At 40.9% G+C, this 14,759-nt stretch overlaps 1 pseudogene; it reads right to left on the bottom strand.

Moving 5' to 3' along the window:
- Positions 1–9,634: 9,634 nt before the first annotated feature.
- On the bottom strand, positions 9,635–11,931 carry LOC115731561 (annotated as a pseudogene).
- Between the last annotated feature and the right edge of the window lie 2,828 nt (positions 11,932–14,759).

Genomic DNA, 14,759 nt, shown 5'->3' with positions numbered 1-14,759 from the left:
AGTGCGGGTGTATGTCAATAAGAAGCTTCTCACGCTCGTCGAGATCACGATGAACGAAGAATCTGAGAGCCAAAATTGGTCGAGAATCGCGACGAGAAGCAGTCCTTCGCGACGGAGCTCCGGCGAACTGCTTGTCTTCCAGGACGCGGCCGAAAAGTCTTACGGGAGCAATTTTAATCAGACAAGGCTTATTGCAGGAGCTCTCCCCAGGTGCAACAATGGCGGCTTCATGGACGTGCCAGCGACGATATAAATTGTGAGAGCGCGGGGGGAGGTCGGTTGATGTCTGCATTGTGCCACGTGGGCGGTGCTGAGTGGCCTCTCATCCTTCGACGAGTTTCAGATCTAGTGTCTTTGACTTTACAAAGCGGCCGCAACGACGAGACATAATTTTACGGGACAAATCCAAAAAATGGCCGGAAGTCCTCTTATTTTTTCAAATAATGGCTCAAAGTGAATTATGTTTCAAATAAAGGTCCAAAGTAACATAGTACGTTTCAATTGAGGGCCCGAAGTGGTTATAATGTTTCAAAAAAGGGTCTAATCTGAAGGGCGTTTTCGTTATTTCACATTTTAATTTTTTTTCCTAATTTAAAAAAAAAAAAAAAGGCTTTGCACAGGCGGGAGGGCTGCCCCTCCCGCCCGTGGCCGCCGACCCACCGCCGGTGGGGGGTCGACGAGCGCGGCGATGGCCGGCGACCCCGTCGGTCAGAGGTGAGGGCCTCTGGCCCTCACCAAAACCGAGAAAGGGTCGGGCCCTTTCCCGGATGCAGGTGAGGCCGGCGGTCCCCGCCCGGATATGGGGCCGCCGGCCATCGCCCCGTCGCTAGTGGGGGGTCGCCCGGTCAAGGCGACCCCAACTCGATCCTAGGCAATGGCCGGTGACCCCCCGATCCGGGCGAGGACCGCCGGCCTCACCCAGATTTGGGAAAGGGTCAGAGGGCTCGACCCTCTCCCGGTTTTGGCAAGGGCCAGAGGCCCTCGCCAAGGCGCCGACGACCCCGCCAGCCTGTGCCACCCCCGCCTACCTCCCTCCGGCGGTGGCCACAAGCGGGAGGGTCGCCCCTCTCGCCCGTGAACGTATACTTCCTTCTTTTTTTTTTTTTTAGGAAACAGTTTACAAAAACTCAAATAAAAAAGAAAAAAAATTAAATAAGTAAAAAGACTAAAATGCCATTAAATCAGGCCCTTTTTTGAGATTTTATGGTCATTTCAAGCCTTTATTTGAAGTAGTGTTCACTTGGGGTCCTTGTTTGAGAAAACATGAGGACTTTGTGCCACTTTTTGAAACAGTGTTAACTCGGGGCCCTTATTTGAAAAAACATGAGGACTTCGGGCCCATTTTTGGATTTTTCCCTAATTTTACGTAAAGGTTCCACCTTTTTCTTTTACTATTGCTAATGCATTTATTAAAAAAAATATATAATATACGATTTCTATTAGGCACATAGCTCATTTAACTCTCTCATCCTATAATCGGTTCGCACCATGGTTGACACAGCTAGTTGTTTCGACTATTCATTATATGAGTTTGTATCACAATGTCCGCATGATATTACTTCGACTAGTATTACCTCCCCTCGTTGCTTTTTTTTCCTTCCAAATGGTACAAAAAAATTCATTTACGTGCAATTATCGCCATGCTTTTCATTCAACTATTTATTTATTGAGATTTAAAAAATTTGCATTGCGTAATAAGAATATTAGAATGTGCTTTTTTTAAATAAGCATATCACTAACCATTTGCGACTACCTATTTGCGATCAACTTTGGATTTCATTTTTGAATAACGATATGAGGTTGGAATTATACGATCCGTAAGGTACTCATTATGCATAACATGAGGACAATCAGTGTATTGAGTATTGTAAAGTTCCATCATTAGTTGCTTAACAAATGTTCCCGGATCACCTGTTGACGTAATCCTACATATAATGAAAAGAAGGAAACCCCTTGTCCCCCTCGGTTAATACTAGTGCCCTCGGACATGAAAATTATGACATTTGTACTCGTGAAAATAAGGTACTAACTCGGATTTCGTGTTTGATTCTACACTGATAAAATCTCCATATGAGTAATTTATGTGAAAATAGTACTTACATGAACTTGGTTAATTTTGATTTGCATGACTTTCCCTTGACCTATTCAATATAAGATATTACTTTCATTTCTCATTTTTTAAGTTTCTTTTTTGATTTAAAAGATGGGTACCTTCATTCACTTATTTTCGGGTTGGCTCACGATATTTTCCAATCACTTGGTCAAAAATCAAGTGAGAAAATGAGGTTTTATAGAATTACACTAGGATTAGCGGCAGAATTGCTGAGAAAATCATCAGAGTAGTTGTGGCTGGCTGTTGAGCGTTAATAACATGGGAATTGCCCAACATTAAAGAGGCGGGACCTAGAAAATGCATTGAAACACCTAGAGAATTGAACTTTGACTCTTGAAATCTACGACACACTTGAAAAAGACCCATAAAAACTAGGACTAATGACATTTTACCAGATGCAAAATTATTAAACTTAGACGCTAAATTTGTTCACCAACTTTGACATAAAATAACCATCTCAAAAGATCAACAAATATCCAAGCAAATTGATCAGAATAGTCTCCCATCAATATGTTGTTGATTGGCCTTGAAATTGGCAACCGGCCTGGTGAATCGTTAACATATGACCTGGTTGGCAATGGAAGAATCATCAACTCTTTAATCGATAGCTTTAATCAGTAATCATTCATGCGTATCGTTACGTAGAGTCGACATCTTCACAGAGTTGATCGACAAGAACACAAAGCTCCCGCATCATTATCAATAGCAATTTATGTCGCCAACTATGAAAATATTTTCCGTTTCTTCATTTTTTTTATTAGGCAGTATAACCAAATATTATTAGGAAAATATTTTTCAAATCATTCATTTTTGTCGAATGAAACAGAGCCTTATTCTCGCATCCGGTGATGGATCTGGATTTGTGACGTATCATGCAATGCAATTCCAAAGAGAGCATGGAGCTATTTTTAAAAAGTTGATAAATTAATATTTAGCACCTATGAGAAATCATATTCAAATTAAAGTTTAATATAAAGCTTTCTTTTAAGATTAAAAAAAATGAACTTGAAATTAACATCTAAACAATGAGATTGTATATGGTTTTACAAAGAAAAGATTGAAAAATGAAATGCATTAATTTATCCAAAGTAAACTGTACATGTAGATTACAAGTTTATATGGTGGAAAAATTCACTCAGATTTCGTGATATATCTATTAATTTTTTTCTCTAATGATTGATTGAAAAGGTGTAACATAAAAGAGAAGAGGCGTGACTGCACAAATAGGTGTAGCAGTGCACGAAATTGTCCGAAAGAAGCTAGGGCAATATAGGCACGTACATATATATGGTTTGATAGCAAATGGAGACGTGTCAACTTAGTACACACAATTTAGGGGATAATTGCTGAAAAAGAAAGTCATAAATCAAATGCATGGATGTTAATTCAGTCTTAAAAGTTTCAATTTAGCCAATTTAGTCGTAAATATTTTGATGATTTGTCAAATATAGCTCTTCCGATCAATTTTGGCTCAAAATTATCGACATGAATACCAAATGTCCTACGCAGCATGGTTAATGCTAATTTGGATAGTTTTTGTATTTTTTTTATAAAAAAAGTGCATGAATTGTCCGCTTAGTGGTCCAAATAGATAAATACTCAAGAGATTTATGATTAAATCGATCAAATTAAAATATTTAGGACTAAATTAATATATGTATAGATAATTTTTTCGGCAAATTTTTCATCAATAGAGTGGAATCATATGTGGTCACGAGAAAAGGAGACAAAGACCCCAACATTGCGTGAGCGTGGCGGTCACGTAAACCAAAAACTCTTATGATTCTCAGCCGGCAAAGAATGAAAGGAACGTGAGTGGTGCATGAGATTGAACGAACTCAAACCATTCTTTTCACGATGCTGATCTTGTCGCAGTCATCATCATAGAGCTTTCAACCTCGTCACATTGCCAATCGCCATTGTCTGGTCGCTACTCCGCTTTTGACATGACGTACCCCATCAAAGGAAATGAAGAATTAGGTTTTTATCATTAGTGACTAATGATTTCGAAATAAAGGGATTCTGAAAAGTTATGCTTCATGCTCTAACTTTACGGTACGTGATTTTTTGTTTTTTGGTCAGACATGATACGAGATTTGAGGTGGTAAAATGAGACAAATACCCATTTTTTTAATTTATACTTAGCGGACTAATCAATGTGTTTGTTAGTTAAAATTTCAAAAAAAAAAAAAAAAAGGTGCTCATAGGTTAGAGTATGAAAGCCCAACTGTTTAATGGCTCTACAACATAACCATTTTGAATCCACTCAAAAATGCAGAAAATTGATGCCCAACTAAAATTACTCGAAAGTTTTAGACCTATTGTACGGTGGCCAATTCAATTCTAAACTTTTTTATCACTTGCCAATACAATCATTCCAACTAACTTTGGCACAAAATTATTGATGTGGACACCAGTCATCGTATGTGGCATGATTGGCATGGATTTGAACAATTTTTTCAATTTTTTTTAAATATTTTAATGTCTTTTCTTTATTTATTTTTTTCACTATGGGCCGGTGAGGGTATTGCGGCCCTCGCCTTTGGTCCTCCACCTCTACCAACCGCAGCCGAGGAGGGGAATAAGAAAAAAAAAAAGGAAAGAAAAGAAAAGGAAAAAATTAATAAAATTCAGAAAAAAAAAAATTGTTCTTGTAATCCAAGTCGACGACTATCTTTTTTTAGCCCTCTGGGAGTGCATAGCTAAGGCCATATTATAAGCGACAAAAGCAGCCCAAATACAAATGCGAAATGCTCATTAAGGCCTTGCTAACATCTTCTTATTTTGTTAATTTACCCTTTTAATTTGATGTGAAATTTTATCCAAGTAACAAATTCACATGAAGAGCTTAAAGTGGGTTAAATGATTGATTGTGTTAAATACATATTTGTTTTAGTAATATGGATTGAGTCGGGTATTAGTTAGGTCCATATCTAAAATTATATCCAATTAAAAATGTGTCGATTTTGGTTTGATCCAGTTTCGATCCGACTCTCCTGTTCTACGGGTCCTACAGAAGGACATGGGCAAAAGAACATTAAAAGTATCAAAAATTCTATACGCTGCTCATTTAGTGACAAAAGTTTTGCCAGCTCACTTAAATACCAAATCGGAGAAAAAATGATCACTTAAGAGCCCGCGGTAAGAATTCCCGATCAAAATGATTATGTGGCATTTATAGTTAAAATTTTAATATGACTTGGCATAAATATATATTATGTGGCATTTATAATCAAAATTTCAATCTAACTTCGCATAAAAAATATTAAAAGATTATTTGGAAAGATAAACTTAAAAAAAGACAAACACAAGCAAAAAATAAAAATAAATAAACAAACAAACTGTGGCTTGGCTGCACCTTGCCATTGGCTGCCGCCACGCTGGCTGGGAAGGGACAACAGAGGTTGCTTGAGCCTCGTCGATGCCCGATGACCATCGTCGGCCCCCGGTGAGTGCCTCGATGACTCGATTTCATTCAAGCCAAACGTCGAACCCGTTATATGCATTTAATATACGAACTTTAGATTTGAGTTTTTCTATAATGTTTCAAATAAAACTTGACATATAAAGCTCTAACTCAAAATTACTCGTCACAAATTGATCTCGGTTCAACAAATTTGCTCAGAAATTCATCACCTAATTTCGTGCTTCATACTCGGCAAAAATAGGGTGTACCAAGGAGCTCACCTAGTTCGAATGGCAAGAAGAAGTCATTGAAAGTCGGTGACGATGGGGAACCTTGGGCGATGCCTCGCCGGCGACCGTCGCCCAAATATGGAGAGAGGGTTGGGGAGAGGGTTGCACCCAGCCCTAGATCCGGGCCATCAGGCCCTCACCGGCCCCCAAGCATCAAAGAGGCTCGGGCGACCTTCGTCGGTAGCGTCCACCACGTTGGTGAGTTATTTTTCTTTTCAACTTTTAGCTTTATTTATTTATTTAATCTAATTAATTTTTTATTTTAAATATTTTTTTTTGAACTTTTAGCTTTTTTCATTGTTGACTGGGCCTTCGGCGAGCCAAGTAGGCTTAAGATATAAATAAATAAATAAAAAGGCCACGTAGGATTTCCTACCAAACAAATCGAAGTTGGCACTTAAAAATCGTTTTTAAAAAAATTTAACATTTAAGTAATCCAAAAAAAGCTTTTGACATTATAATGAGTGACATACACAACTATTGACAGTTCAAATATTTTTCTTCCACGCGAAATGTGTTGTTCTAACATCACTCTGCACTTGCATCTCAAAGCATTGTACACCCGATCATGGGCCAACAAGCTTGCCCAACTCATTGCACTCATTGCACTAGCGCACTCAGTAGGGTTGAGCAAAATGGATCAACCATTCGACCCCAAAAAAAAAAAAAAATTATAGACCAACTAAATCGGAAACCACCCGAACCAAACCGGACCGGTTCCCAATTAGAACGGGAAACTAGTTCAATAATTTTAATTTTATGCAAAGTGTTCTTTTCAAGTTGGTGAAACTTTATTGGACCAAAAAAAAAAAGTTGGTGAAACTTTAATACATCATATCCCTTTCATCGTTCGTAGAGCTATCAAGATTCTCAGGACACCGGACAAATTGCTAAAACAACATCTTGTAAATTGGAAACTTTCTTTTTAGTGAAAAAATAAAATAAAAAGAACTTAATGCCTTTTTGTGTTCCCCCAGTCTCGCCCAGAATAACCTTTCAAAGATAAAAAGCAGCCGCCACTTAGATGTTCGCCAACTGGCCCTGGCAGCAAGTTGAGCGAGGCGAGGGTCCCCGTCCTTTGCGAGCACGTTTCCCCCGTGCGAACTCGTCCGGCTGTAACTCTTCCTTGGCTTGAACGGTATCCAGAAGCCTCACCTTTTCGTTTTTTGGGGTCGAAAAGATCATACTTTTGTTGACTTTCGGCTCTACAAAAAAGTAGCACTACTAGCATCAAAACATAACAAATCTCGAAGGGATTGAGTGGGCTCGGGACAGAGACCCGAATATATGCACCTTGGCGATCCGGTCAGCACACTGATTTGCTTCACGAGGAGCATAAATGACTTGAACCTCCTTTAGTTGGGTTAGCATTTCATTTACAGTCTTTTCTAACCAGTAAGTTTTTCTGAGTCGATGAGATCTCGACATTTATTATCATACTAGCAGAGTCCTGAAGGATGAGATGGAGCGTGGGGTCACCGTGGATGCCATAATCCAATTGAAAAGTCCTTACGGGCCGGTTTGTTCGATCTTCGGGCCCCGATCCAAAAAGTAACCGGACCATGCTCACCCTTAGCGCTTGGACAACGAATTTGGGCCCACCCAGCCCAACAATTGCATTATATAAGCAAAACAACGTGACATGAAACGAACTCTAAATCCACACGCGTTCTGCGAAAATTTTAGTTTCATGAGACTGCTCTGTGGATTGCTGGGCTTATGTTATTTTGATCTATCTTTGTGCCTTCTTTTAGGATGCTTAGAGTCGAGTTCAATTGGGCCGGGTAGCATCCACAGCCTTGGCTTTCATTCATATTTAGGAAGACAGAAGAATTATATTCCTGTAAGCAAAGCTTGTTAACAACCCGCCTCTTTTCATGGGGGCCAAGCCCTAAATTTGAACATCCAATCGCACGCAAATCTCGGAATCGGAAATACCGTTCTCTCTCTCTCTATCTGGATGAACCTTCTTCTCTCTAGTTCCTCTGTGACCTTGAAAAAAAAAAAAAAAGGTTGACCGAAAATGGAGTCTTACCATAACAAATGGGGAAAAAAGCCACCAAAATCATAAACTATGTTCATTGTGATGCATTTATTCTCGAACTATTTTTGTGTCATCAGAAATCTAAAATTACGTCCACTGTGACCCGTTTGCTTTATACTGTTTTCCAATGACATCCAAAATGCTAAACTTGTATTTATGTGACGTATTTACCCTTCGTCAAGGTTCCGTCGGATGATTTCCAACCAAACCGAGGTTTTTATTTGACTTAAGCCACGAGGGCACCATGTAAATATCATTTGCCTTCTGCTATCTATGGAGGCGGATTTTTAACGGCATCCATCGAAGGAATTTTAACGTAGGGTAAATGTGTCACACAATGATAAGTTTGACTTTTTTAGTATCACGGAGAAAAGTTTAGGGTAAACATTTTGTAGTGGGCAGGCAAAGCTTGAAATTTCCGGTGACTTTTTTTCCTATTAAATAAGTAATTCATTTTATTTTAGTTACAGAGCGCGATTCCAATCTTGATTAGGTTGTGGCTTAACCCCACAGATGGTTCCCCAATCTTCTGTTAATCTGCTTTGGAAAAATAGGTCCTAAAATGGGTTGACCATACGTTGACCGTGAGGGTCACCAAGTAGTTTACATCAAGGGATTTGATTATTGGGCCTTGTCAGTGTAGCCCATTGGCTTTGACTTTTCTTATTGTTGGGAGTGAAATGCTGAGTGTGGGCCCTAGGACTATGGTCAAAGTTAGAAGATGGGATTCTTCTTCATCATGGGCTTTTAGGCCTCTAGAAATAATCTCTTTTGGGGCTTTCTTTTATTTAAAAAGAAACGACGAATCTCACAATTCTTCCTTATTTCTAACACAAATATATTCATTAGCTCGAGGATGAATACTCTTATGACATAAGCACCATGCACATTTATTAAATATTCTAATCAGTTCATCGTTTTCTAGATAAAATTATTAATTATTGTCTTTAGATGGGAAATGTAGAACTTCAATGGAAATGTCGGGGAGAATACTTGGGGAATTGCCGATGCAAACTTTGATAATACCACATGTTCTCCTTTTGAAACCTTTCATCATTGTGCAGTCACTCCTAAAATCGGTTTCTATTTGTCGGGCGTAGTTCTCGGACCTTATGTTGCGTTCGGATTTTCTATGGTCGGACTTTCACTTTGAGGTCATGAGACTTGAATTATGGTCGTGTTGCCTTGAATGATGATCGTGCAACCTCTTGAAGAATTGTCTGAAACAGTTGATCGCGCGCATACACAGAGAGAGAGAGAGAGAGAGAGAGAGAGAGAGAGAGAGAGAGAGAGAGAGAGAGAGAGAGAGAGAGCAACGAGGCGGGTCTTCGACGGCACCGACGACTTTGTTATGATGATCGGAGATGGAGAAAAATAATAAGTTGGTGATAGAGATTAGGAGGCAATCCACATGGCTAGTTGTGTCTGGTCATTGCTAAGGTGACACTTCACGGCAATCAAAATGCTTGATGTATCATGCCATTTTATGAAAAAAAAACTATACGGAACTAATTTTTTGAAGTTCGGACATTATGTCGAGAAAGGAAAAGATACAATATGTTGAACAACGATGAAAAAAAATAGTTGTCGCACTTGCTATATAATTAGCTTAATGGATATTGCCAAATGAAAACAAATCCATTCGATATCGACTCTTCTCCAAAATGATCGACCCTTGAAAATAAAATCCAGGATGGATTCTCTTATTTAATCAAATTATTTCAGACCGACATTTATTTACTTGCACTAGCAAAATCAATCGACTTGAACGAGTAATGGAACTAAAAGGCGGGATCTGTGATCACGCTACGAAGCACAACGGAGTCCAACGTAAGACCAGCTCCATACGCAAAGAGAACTCCCCACTCTCTTCCTTCGCCTTTCTCCGTCGGTCTCTTCCTCACCTCATCAAGAACGAAGAAGACAGACGAGCTCGCCATGTTCCCGAACTCGCTCAACACGTGCCTTGTCGCCCCGAGCCTGTCGGGGTTGAGCCTAAGCTTCGTCTCGATCTTGTCGAGGGTCGCCCTCCCGCCAGTGTGAACCACCCAAAACAATGAGTTCCAATCGCTGGCGATCCCCAGAGTGCGAAGCGCTTCCTTCAGGTGCTCCTCCATGTTGTCGGACACCAACGTCGTGACGCTCCGTGAGAGGCTGATCGTGAGGCCCATCTCCCGCAGAGGGCCCTTGATCACGCCCTCCGACCCAGGGATGATCGTCTCAGAGGACTATATTACCTGGAACAAGGGCCGCTCAATCAATGCGTCTAGGTCGGTGCCAATGATCAGGGCCGCCGCTCCGTCCCCGATGAATGCCTGGCTCACAAGAAATTCTGGGTCAACCTCGGAAGGGCCATTGAATGAGCCGAGGGTGATCTCGGAGCACACGACGGGGACCCTCAACCCAGGATTGTTCTCGGCTATGTCCTTGGCCATGCGCAGGATCGTGCCGCCAACATAGCACCCTTGCTGGTACATCATGATCCTCTTCACGGACGGCTCAAGACCGAGCAACTTCGCCAAAGAAAAATCCGCGCCGGGCATGTGCCATCCGGAGGTCGAATTGAATATCACATGCGTGATCTTCGATCCCGGTCGGCCCCATTCTTCGATCGCCTTCACTGCAGCTTCAGCGCCAAGCTCCGAAACGCTGGGGACCACTATGTCTTGGCGGGCATTCAGGGACGGGACGGGACGCCATAAGTGCACATGCTGGGGTTCTGCTTGAGGATGTCTTCGGTGATGTGCATGTGCCTTTTCCTGATCATTGTTTTCTCGCCTTCAAGTACGAAGTTGCCATAACAACACATTACCAAGACATGGTACCCGACAAATTTATGATATGCTTGATAGATTCTTGATAGAACTGTTGGGACTTTGAACTCTAAGTCCCATAAGAGCTGAATGAGAGTGAAGAATGTAGAGTTCCACGTAGGAAAAATAGAAGTGGAGAGATGGGTTTAAATATTGAAACTTCACAAATGGATTTGGGCCCCAAAGAGCACCCCACTTTTGTAGAAGGGAGAGGACCTACGCAAAGCTGGGTCGGCCCACGCGCGCGCCGCCGCCGCTCAATTGGAGCCCGAGCCCGCATGCTCTTATTTTTTTTTTTTACTCATCAGTTTTATTATTTTTTATTTTATTTTTTCAAACAGGCATGTACATGGAAACCTTTTCGTGTTTTGTTTGAACAGACATGGTTCGAACGGACACGTTTGTCCGAAATTCTTCTTTGAACAAACATGTTCATTGAAAGAGATCTGTTCGGACCCGTGACTCTTCATAGCGTAACCTCTTCACTGTCATTTCGTGACTCTTCATTCTATTGGAAGATGTCCATTCGGTTTCGTAACTCTTCATTCATTTGAAAGAGAACTGTTCGGATTAGTGACTTTTCGTTCTCAACCTTTAGTTCGTGACCCTTTGCATCATTATCTATAAATAAGGCATTGACCGTCGCATTAAAAGACTACTGCTATTTTCGTCATTCATACTTCATTATTCATCATTTGTACGATTATTCTACAAAGTGGGTTCGAAGGTTTCATCCGAAGAAGTACCGCTTTAGAGGAAAAGGCGATATGTTACGTCCCGAAAGGCAATTGTCTAAGAACCTTGGGTATCGATTAAGGGGACAAATTTATCTTAAGGACACAACGTCATTTCGTTGGGCTCGGATCATTCCTTTACATTCGGATTACACATTTGCATTTGGTTTCAGATTTGTCAATCAACATTACTCTACATATACGTACACTTATAGGCGACTACACGAACATCCCGATGAATATAGTACAGTTATTGCACACGTAATTTTTTTTTTTTTTTTGTAATAACCCAAAGCACAAACATAAAGATTCCCCGACAACTTATAACACACCATGTAAATCTCATCCCCAATACATCGCGAAATGCGATTTATATTGTAAATTTCTTTATGTACTTATATGGAGTTAGAGGAAATTATGATCCTTTTCCCGATTGTTCTTAATAAATGTGGCAGCAATCACAATCTTCATTTGGTACTTACATATACGCCTGAACTTGTCTTTCCAAAGGGTCATGTGCTCGTTGTTGGTGACTTGGAAATAGTAATCCCGATAATCGGCCCGATAGATGATGTTGGGAGGATTGGCCGTGCCGATTGCCAGTATTGTCGCCGGACCTTGAGGTTTCTTCAGCGCCTCTTGAATTTTTCCATACAAGTTGTCATTTTTCTTTCTCAACACTGCGGCAATAAGAAGATTTTGTGCCCAAGAAAGCAACACTTTAAGAGATGGATTGGGGAGTGAAGAAACGTGGCACGTCGTTCTATAGGTGAATTCGGGGTTCATTGTAAGGTGACAATCAACCAACTGCTGACTCAAGAAAGGTCAGCTTGACCTAGATATTAAGGGTGGGTTTGGTTCAATATTTGAAATGAATTTTGAAAAAATGCAAATGCCTTCAACTTAAAGGAGTTTAGGAAAATGCTAATTGTCTTTGGTAAAACTTCATTTGAAAATGGGCTTTGGATTGAATGGTGTTTGGTAAAAATAACATTCCAAATAGGCTTTGAATGCAATTTTAATTAAAAAATTACCCACTTGTCAAACCGGTGAAGAAGATAAACAGTAAAAAAAGGGGGGCAAAATTGAAAATATAGGAAATTGATGAAGTTAGTTTTGGAAGAAAAAAAATTTCTTAGCATTTAGCCAAATGCTGAAAGCTCAATGCTGGTCTCTACCGGCATTGGGAAAGCTACCAACATTAAGCTTTCAGCTTTTCCAAGGCCAGCATTTGGTCAAATGCCGGCTTAAAGCTGAACCAAATGCTTCACCATTCTCCTAATGGGCTTTGAGGGCTAAAAGCCTCTTGGAAATGCTAAACCAAACCCATCCTAAGTGCCAAGAATTTTGCAGATTGGAATCCAAAATAACTGTGCCAAAATAAAATAAAATAGATAAACCCTAGAACCGCAAACCCAACCCAACGTGACCCTAAAGTTGACCAAGATCGAGAGAACCCTAAGTTTATGAATTATCATCATTCTTTAGTATGGGTGATTTTACAATCCGGAACCGTCAATGAACATGCATATATCCAGGCTCCATTTGTTTGATATTTTGGAAAATATTTTTCTAAAAATCATTTTCTAAGAAAATGATGATATTTTTTGGTGTTCGGCTAAGACTTGCAAATAAACTGAAAAATATTATCCGTCGTTTGGTAAGGAAAATCTCATTTGATTTTTCTACGTCCTCGTTTGGTTGAAAATGGCGGACGTGGATCGAGCCGTCCCGCGTGTGGTACGGCCAACGCTAACATAGACAATTTTTGTAAATTTAAAAAAAAAAATTCAAAAGCTGTTGCCTTTCTTCCTCTGCCTTTCGCCTGTCACGGCGATAGCCGATGATCGGCCACAAGCAAAGGATGAGCTCGAGCCTTGCCAGGCCCGAGCGAAACCACGTGATTTCACGAAGGGCGGTCTCAACAACCTCGAGATTTCTAGAGTGGCATCGACCTTCTTCTCTTTCAAGCAATACTCAATCAACAAATCGAACACGAAGGGCGCGGAATCGAGCTCCCGGTGCATACTCACAAGCATCTCAATTACCCCGACAGGCTTCGTATCCGGGGAGATCCTAAGGGAGCGTTTCGCTGGAGTTTGCTGCAGAGGAGAATAGAGAGCAGAGATGGTGGCAGAGTTTGACGAAGTGAGTCGAGTCGCAATTGCCATTGCCATGAACAAACCGCCGTGAATCAAGTTTCTGAGCTCGAAAAATGGAATCGAAGAATCATGGATAAAAAAATGACAAGTAACTTATTAAGTTTCCTTTTTTTTTTTTTTTCCGAATGAGCCTGCATACGCCCAATTCATACGATCCGTTAAATTTCCATGCTGAAATACTCGAGTTTTGGTACACTCGGCCCTAGAAGAGATAGACGCCGATGCGGGTTCCGGCGGTGAGTTAAAAGCACTCGAACCTCGCTTACTTATCCGATGAAGACAATGCAGATTAGAATGCCGTATGGAGAGTAGACATTCTTCAGAGGCAAAGATAAGGGGAAGATCTTCATCCAAAATCTCATGTGAATAAAGATCCAAGGGCCATTGCCAGATGGAGACTGTTAATCCTCCAAGCCATAAATGCATCACAGCCAAGCTAGCATCTGTTTCGATGTTATCTTGTTCGACAGTGCCCGCGCAGCTGCAGTTAAGTAATCAAATAAGAAAAGTTTGCCGTTTTCGCTTGCGCCCGGCTTCTCTCGCGACAATATCTCGAGCTCTCGGTAGCTAAGTTCGGCAAGTACACAGCCGTTATCTCGTTAGCCTTCCATGGCTTAGTTGCTTGATTTGGAAAGGTTACTTGACGCGTCTGGTGTATGTGATTGGATTTGTAAATGGTTGGGCCATGAAAGCCTGTGGATCAGACAGATTAATGGAAAATCTCAAGGTGGGACTTGTAGGTCACCAATCGCCCATCTTGCATCCTGCCAAGCATGATCTCTGAGATGGACGCTTAACGTGCCAGGATGTCCCCTGAACCATAACTCACTCAAAACTCTTCTTCCATTTCTGCTTATTCCTTGCTACTCTTAGGCATGAAGACTCTGTTCTATTTCACCCCTCCTAAACAGTCCTTGCAATCTGACCCCAAAAAAAAAAAAACAGTCCTTGAAAGCAGCTGGACCCAGAAAGTATTCTGACCCATTATGTGCTTCAATCTTCAAATGCACATATGCAAATGTCAATGCGCTCCGACGATACGGCATAGCATAGCTACCGGGGAGACTTAGGGACCAAATTTGCTAAGACTCGAGCTTGTCATTGCGTCAAATGGTAGTATCATGTTGAGTTCTAACCAGATCGATAGATTCCTCAGGTTTTCAAAGACGAGGAGCTTACACATGTAGCATTTGAGAG

Source organism: Rhodamnia argentea, chromosome 2 (genome assembly GCF_020921035.1).
Source record: "Rhodamnia argentea isolate NSW1041297 chromosome 2, ASM2092103v1, whole genome shotgun sequence".
NCBI lineage: Eukaryota > Viridiplantae > Streptophyta > Magnoliopsida > Myrtales > Myrtaceae > Rhodamnia > Rhodamnia argentea.
The sequence above is the reverse complement of the archived record's forward strand: the minus strand, read 5'-3'. Positions and strand labels throughout refer to the sequence as shown.